This window comes from Tarenaya hassleriana, unplaced genomic scaffold (assembly GCF_000463585.1).
Source record: "Tarenaya hassleriana unplaced genomic scaffold, ASM46358v1 Cleome120, whole genome shotgun sequence".
NCBI classification, from domain to species: Eukaryota; Viridiplantae; Streptophyta; class Magnoliopsida; order Brassicales; family Cleomaceae; genus Tarenaya; species Tarenaya hassleriana.
Window position 1 is genome coordinate 73,628 of NW_010962393.1, and position 6,636 is coordinate 80,263.

The following is a 6,636-nucleotide window of genomic DNA, read 5'->3' on the forward strand; positions in this document are numbered from 1 at the left end:
TTGTCATCCACAGACGGACGGACAAACCGAGGTCGTAAACCGGACTTTATCCGCGCTTTTAAGAGCCACCCTCGGTAAACATTTAGGGAGTTGGGTTGAGTGTATTCCTCACATCGAGTTTGCTTATAATCGTGCCGTTCACTCGGCCACGAAACACTCCCCATTTGAGGTCGTCTACGGCTTTAATCCGACTACTCCCTTAGATCTCGTCGCCCTTCCGAATGATGAGCTAATTAACCTCGATGGAGCCCAAAAGGCTGATCTTGTTAAGACACTCCATCAGCAGGTTCGCGAAAACATTGCTCACAGGACCGAGCAATACACGCGACAGGCGAACAAAGGACGCAAGGCGGTCCAATTCAAAGAAGGAGACTTGGTGTGCTACACCTTCGAATTGAACGTTTTCCCGACAAGCGCAAGTCCAAGCTCTCCCCGCGAGGAGATGGTCCCTTTAGAGTCTTAGAGCGAATCAATGATAATGCTTACCGTCTTGAGCTTCCTAGTGAGTATACTGTATCTCCTACTTTCAATGTCTCTGATTTACTTCCTTTTGATACAGGTACCAACATTTCGTGGGCGAAATCTTCGCAAGGGGGAGGGAATGATGAGGACATCCGGAGCTCAAACGAGGGACTTGAAGCGGAGCAAGGAGCGGAGCTCGGAGCTTTGGAGAACGTTACTCGATCGGCCGAACACTTGGCATCTCTTTCGACCGATCGCCACTTGCCGACGCATGCAGACGTACCATCTTCACTAAGGACGTCCGACCCCGTCAACATACTTCACGGACCAGCCACGAGAGCACCGCGAGCACCACACCGGGCCGAGCCCCCACTTACTCGTGCCAAAGCCCGGGCTCTTCGCCACACACTTATGTCCGACTTGGAGCTTCACGTTGACGGGACACGGAGCCTTGACACGTCATTTCCGAGCGACGCAAATCTCAAGTCTTGGAATGTCTTTACGTGTCTATTCACGGAGCCAACGTTACAAGACTAAATGGGCCGGAAAATGGGCTGCACAACTTGAGGCCCAACAGTCACATTTTCCATTCAAAATTGTCATTAAGTCTTAGGCTCCACATGGGTTGCATGTTAAGCAACATTAAATGCTTGTCTTTTACCTAAGTTCTATTTATTCCCTTGTAAACTTCAAACAAAGGTTACGTTTTTTCAGAAATCAGAATTCTCTTTGGTAAATTGCCATTGTTGAGGTTGAGCCATCTCCCTCCTTCTCGCTGACGGTGTGTCCGTTAGCTTAAGGCTCGGTGTATCCGGCCTTGCCCCGGCTTCGGTGTGTCCGAGCCAACCCCTTGGTGTGTCCGAGGTTTATTCTTCGTGTCTCCATCCACTCCTCCGCTGTCCAACGTCGTCCTCTCCATCGAACATCCCTTCCACCATCACCTTCCATCGGTTTCTCTCATAAACCGAAGTTATCCCTCTTCCGACACTGCCTTTGGAAGTTTCAGCCCTCGTTGAAAGTCGAGAGCCTTCTCCGTGAAGGGCGAGAGACTGCAACCGAGATTAATTCCATCCATACGAGGCTGTGCTCATATCACTTCATCAACAAAGTACAATGCGAGCTCGCCTTGCTGCTTGCTCGATGTGCTAGTAAATGAGACGAAGCTTGCGTTAGCGAGTTTTGTCTTTAGTGCGGTGAGCTCATCTAACACTTGCTGCAACTTAGCGTCGCTATCTTTCCTGGGCATGTCTCTTACGGACTGCAGTGGAGAATCTTCTTCTCTTGCCATTTGATCAATGTGTTGTTCAAGATCCGTGAAGGACATGTGAGAAATGCTTCCTCCGCAGGCGGCTCAGATCAATGTCCGGGTATCTGGCCGTAGACCTCTGATGAACGTGTTGATCAGGTAGTTCTTGTCGAGGCCGTGGTGAGGGCACGATTTTTGGTAGCCCTTGTATCTTTTCCACGCTTCGTGCAGACTCTCCCCGTGATCTTGCTTGAACGAGTGAATACTGTTCAAGGCAGCTTGAGTGCGATGTGGGGAGAAGAAGCGTTGCATGAACTGGCTCTCTAGTTGGTTCCATGTATGAATGGAATCCGGTTCGAGTTCGTAGAGCCAGTCGAGCGCTGCGTCGATCAACGTCCACGGGAAAGCGATCAGGCGTATTGCGTCTTCGGTTACCTGATCGGCTCTCTTGATGGAACGACACATCATCTTGAATCGGGTCAGATGTGCATTGGGATCTTCATTTGGCCTACCCCGGAAGGCCATGGCGCTCAACATTTGGATAGTAGCGGGAGTGAGCTCAAATCTTGTCATGTCAACCTCCGGCATCCGTATGCCGGACATGAGCTCAGTGTGTTTAGGAGCATTGTACCGCGCAAAGGTTTCTTCATTTACATGCGCATCTGCAGGTATGGGTACAACGCTGTGTTCTGCCATCCTTTCTCGATGTTGTTTTCGGTTTTGTTTGGCAGTTTTATCGATTTCAGGGTCAAAAGGAACTAGATTTTCTGACCCAGTACTCCTTGTCATACACTTGAGAAATCCTGCGTACAAAACGAATGGAACAACGACGAGAAAAGATGAAGATCAAATGGAACAAAAGAAAATTAAAAAAATGACCTAAACCGAACAGTTTCCTAATCGTATCGCTAAAGCCATTTTGCGTCCCCGGCAACGATATGACTACCGCAAGTGCACGGGTCAATTGCAGTATCTAGGGTCAAACACAGGGACACGTGGACATTAATAGTATAATTAAGGGTTCTACTCGGTTTCGGTCGGGACGATAATTTTGAGTGGTGATGATGGTGATTAAATGTAAATATTATTTAAAGCAAATACAAACAACGATTTTAACACAATTTAATTAAAACATTGTAGGTATCAGGATTTTTCGGGTTATGTAAGGATCGTTGCTAAAGATATATTTCGGTGACTATGGTCATAATTTAGAAAATTCAAGTCCGTATTTGTAAAGGATTATCCTCTCGAGTCTCACCTTATTTTCTAGGAATTTATTCTACCGACCTCTCGGTTCTAAATAGATTAAAATTTCTAAAAATCATTAAATACGCTATCATAAATTCTAGACAATGCAACCATCTCTCGATGCGAAAATTACCCAATCGAATAAATGATTTCCGAATTCAAATTTCATATCTCTATGTATATTTAAATTCTAACTTCAACAATTCAATTGGCCAAAATGAATTGTAGCATTAAAATCCATTTATTCAATCTAAATTATAAAACCATAGTTACTAAAATTAATTAAACACGTACGATCCTTACAAACCGTTTAATCCCTAACCTACAATGATAAAACTACTCACACACGATAGAAATCACAACAACAAAAATCCAAGAAGAATTCATAAATATAAAAGACAGAGAAAGAGAATTCTCAATGTTTTCTGCAAGTTGGGCGGATCTGTTCTTCTTTCTCTCTGATGATGTTCTCGTCTCTCTCTCTCTCCAACTCTCTCTGCGATTTACTCCGTCTGTCGAATGTCTAGAACTCTCCGTGTTCTCTGCTCTCTCCTCCCCCCTTCGTTCATAGCATGCATTTCTTTTTAAAGAGATAAAGAGTGATTGATCTCCTTTTCTTTCTTTTCGCAGTGGCGCAAATCAAGGGAACGTGTTTTTCTTCTTTTTCCATATTATCACAACAAAACAAATTCGTGGCTGCTCACACATCCTTTCACACACACATATATATACACACTATATACTATATGTAGATATATATGTTTACGTGTACATATATTACATATATTAATACATATGCGTAATATGCGTATATACACATATTATATATATACACACACATCACGTATGCATATTATATATAATTATATATAACTTATATAATATATACATATACTAATCTATAGTCATACATATTATACAAACGCATATCATACATATAATTATAATATATATACACGTGCACATATTATACATATATATCCACACACATATATATATATATATATTAAAACAGATACATATTATATATATACACACGCGTAGCATACATATTTATATATATATATATATATATATATATATTATTCATATATATATACACATGCATAATATATATATACACACACATGCATGCATAATGTATATACATGTAACTATATGTGAACACAAATATACATGTTGTGATGTGCATATATTTATATATTATATAGTTATATATATACTTATATATATAATACGCACTAACATATATATATATATTAAATAATATGAGATAGTGCTATCGTGTGGAAAGTTGTTTTTTTTTTCATTTTTTTTTGCAGATTGATTTTGCGCTCGTCCGATGTCGCCTGATTCTCTTGAAAAAATTTTCGATGAAGTTCGTTTTCCGCTCTTTCCTACAAAATATGAAAACATCGAAATCGGAGTAAAATTGTACCGAATAGTACCTATAAACATATAAATCTCTTGAAATAAAATATAAATTATATACAAAAATATATTAATATATACATGTTATCAATTATTTTTTAAAATTAAATTATTATTCAATTTTCTATTAGGTCAAATGATTAATCATTTTTCAATTAGTGGGAATTATGGAGATTAATGAACAGGTTCAATGATCTTCATGCATTAACCGAACCAAGTAAAAGAGAATATGGACTAAGTAGAGTTCGTTTCATGAGGGTATGGCTATAATTAATCATTTCTCAATTAGTGGGAGTTACGGTGATTGATGAACAGACCCAGTGGTCTACTGCATTAATCGAACCAAACTTAAAGAGAACATGGATTAATCGTTAAGGAAAGACGTGTATATAAATGTGTGTAAATTATTGGAAGTTTCGACTGGAGATAAAAAAAGAAACCGTGGCTTTCGTCGTCAGACGGATAGCTCTGGAAAAAAAATGGACTATAGCAACAACTCCGACAAGCCAAAGCCATGCCGCCGTTCTCGGAGGAATGCTTCTTCAACATGCTTGGTTATAGGTGATCACACGGGTTTTTCACCGGTTTTATAACGTCGTGCATCACAATTCTTCTCACATTCTAGGCATCATAGGACGTTAGATGGCCATGGGTAGGTTGTTTTGCTTGTTTTTCCTTGCAGGAAGAATCCACGATGAATCCTCACGAAGCGGACACGGAAGAACAAGAATTCGAGAATGCTCGGGAAGCTCAGACAAAATGAGCGACCCGCCCATTTTATGGGCGGTCGCTCATTTTGTGAGCGGTCGCTTGTTTTTTTCGCGTGTCAGAGGAAAATGAGCGACCCGCCCGAAAAATGAGCGACCGCCTGAAAAATGAGCGACCCGCCTGAAAAATGAGCGACCGCCTGAAATCAAAATCGGCCCAAAAAGGAAAAGCCCAGGTTTTGAGGAGAAAACCTAATTCTGAACATTCACAAAAAGGGAAGTTTGAGGAGAGAGAAAGGGGGGCTACACACTTTGGAGAAAAATCACCTTGGAGAGGAAGAAAAGAGGGATTTTGGAGATCAAGGAGGCTAGGAGAAGAAGAGGACCACCATTGAAGACCATCTTGAACATTTCTTCTCCTTTTCCATGTTTCTTCATTTTGCTATCTGTTTTGAAACCCTAGTTATGGAGTAGTGACTTTGTTGTGGGTGAGGGATCCCCACTTTTGTATGGACACCTAAGCTTAATCTATGATGTCTTTGAGTTTTCTTCCATTGGTTTGATATTTTGTGCTTAATGCTGTTGATTTGGGTGAAACCCTAGTTGATATGTCCATAGAACACATTGATCATAGGGATATGGGAATGATGTTTGGAACCAAATGTCAAATGAGTGAGTTATTCACATTGAGAGATGGCTTAGCTTGCTTAGGGTTCATGATGGGGTACATTAAGTGCTTGAAATCCCCAATTGGAAGACAAACCCTAGGACATTGTAGCATCATTAACCGTCCATGCGATTCATGAGGGATCCCGAACCTACAACGCCTCAAACCATCGTTTTTGTAGGTTCGGGATCCCTCATGAATCGCATGGACGGTTAGTGATGCTACAATGTCCTAGGGTTTGTCTTCCAATTGGGGATTTCAAGCACTTTCTCTAGAGTTTGTCTCTCCCGAGCTTAAACTCACTACCTAGACAATCAATTCACCCATTTCCCAATGATCCAAATGATCTCTAGATGCATTAATGTACCCCATCATGAACCCTAAGCAAGCTAAGCCATCTCCCAATGTGAATAACTCACTCATTTGACATTTGGTTCCAAACATCATCCCCATATCCCTATGATCAATGTGTTCTATAGTCATATCAACTAGGGTTTCACCCAAATCAACAGCATTAAGCACAAAATATCAAACCAATGGAAGAAAACTCAAAGACATCATAGATTAAGCTTAGGTGTCCATACAAAAGTGGGGATCCCTCACCCACAACAAAGTCACTACTCCATAACTAGGGTTTCAAAACAGATAGCAAAATGAAGAAACATGGAAAAGGAGAAGAAATGCTCAAGATGGTCTTCAATGGGGGTCCTCTTCTTCTCCTAGCCTCTTTGATCTCCAAAATCCCTCTTTTCTGCCTCTCCAAGGTGATTTTTCTCCAAAGTGTATAACCCCCCTTTCTCTCTCCTCTAACTCCCCTTTTTGTGAAAGTTCAGAATTAGGTTTTCTCCCCAAAACACGGGCTTTTCCTTTTTGGG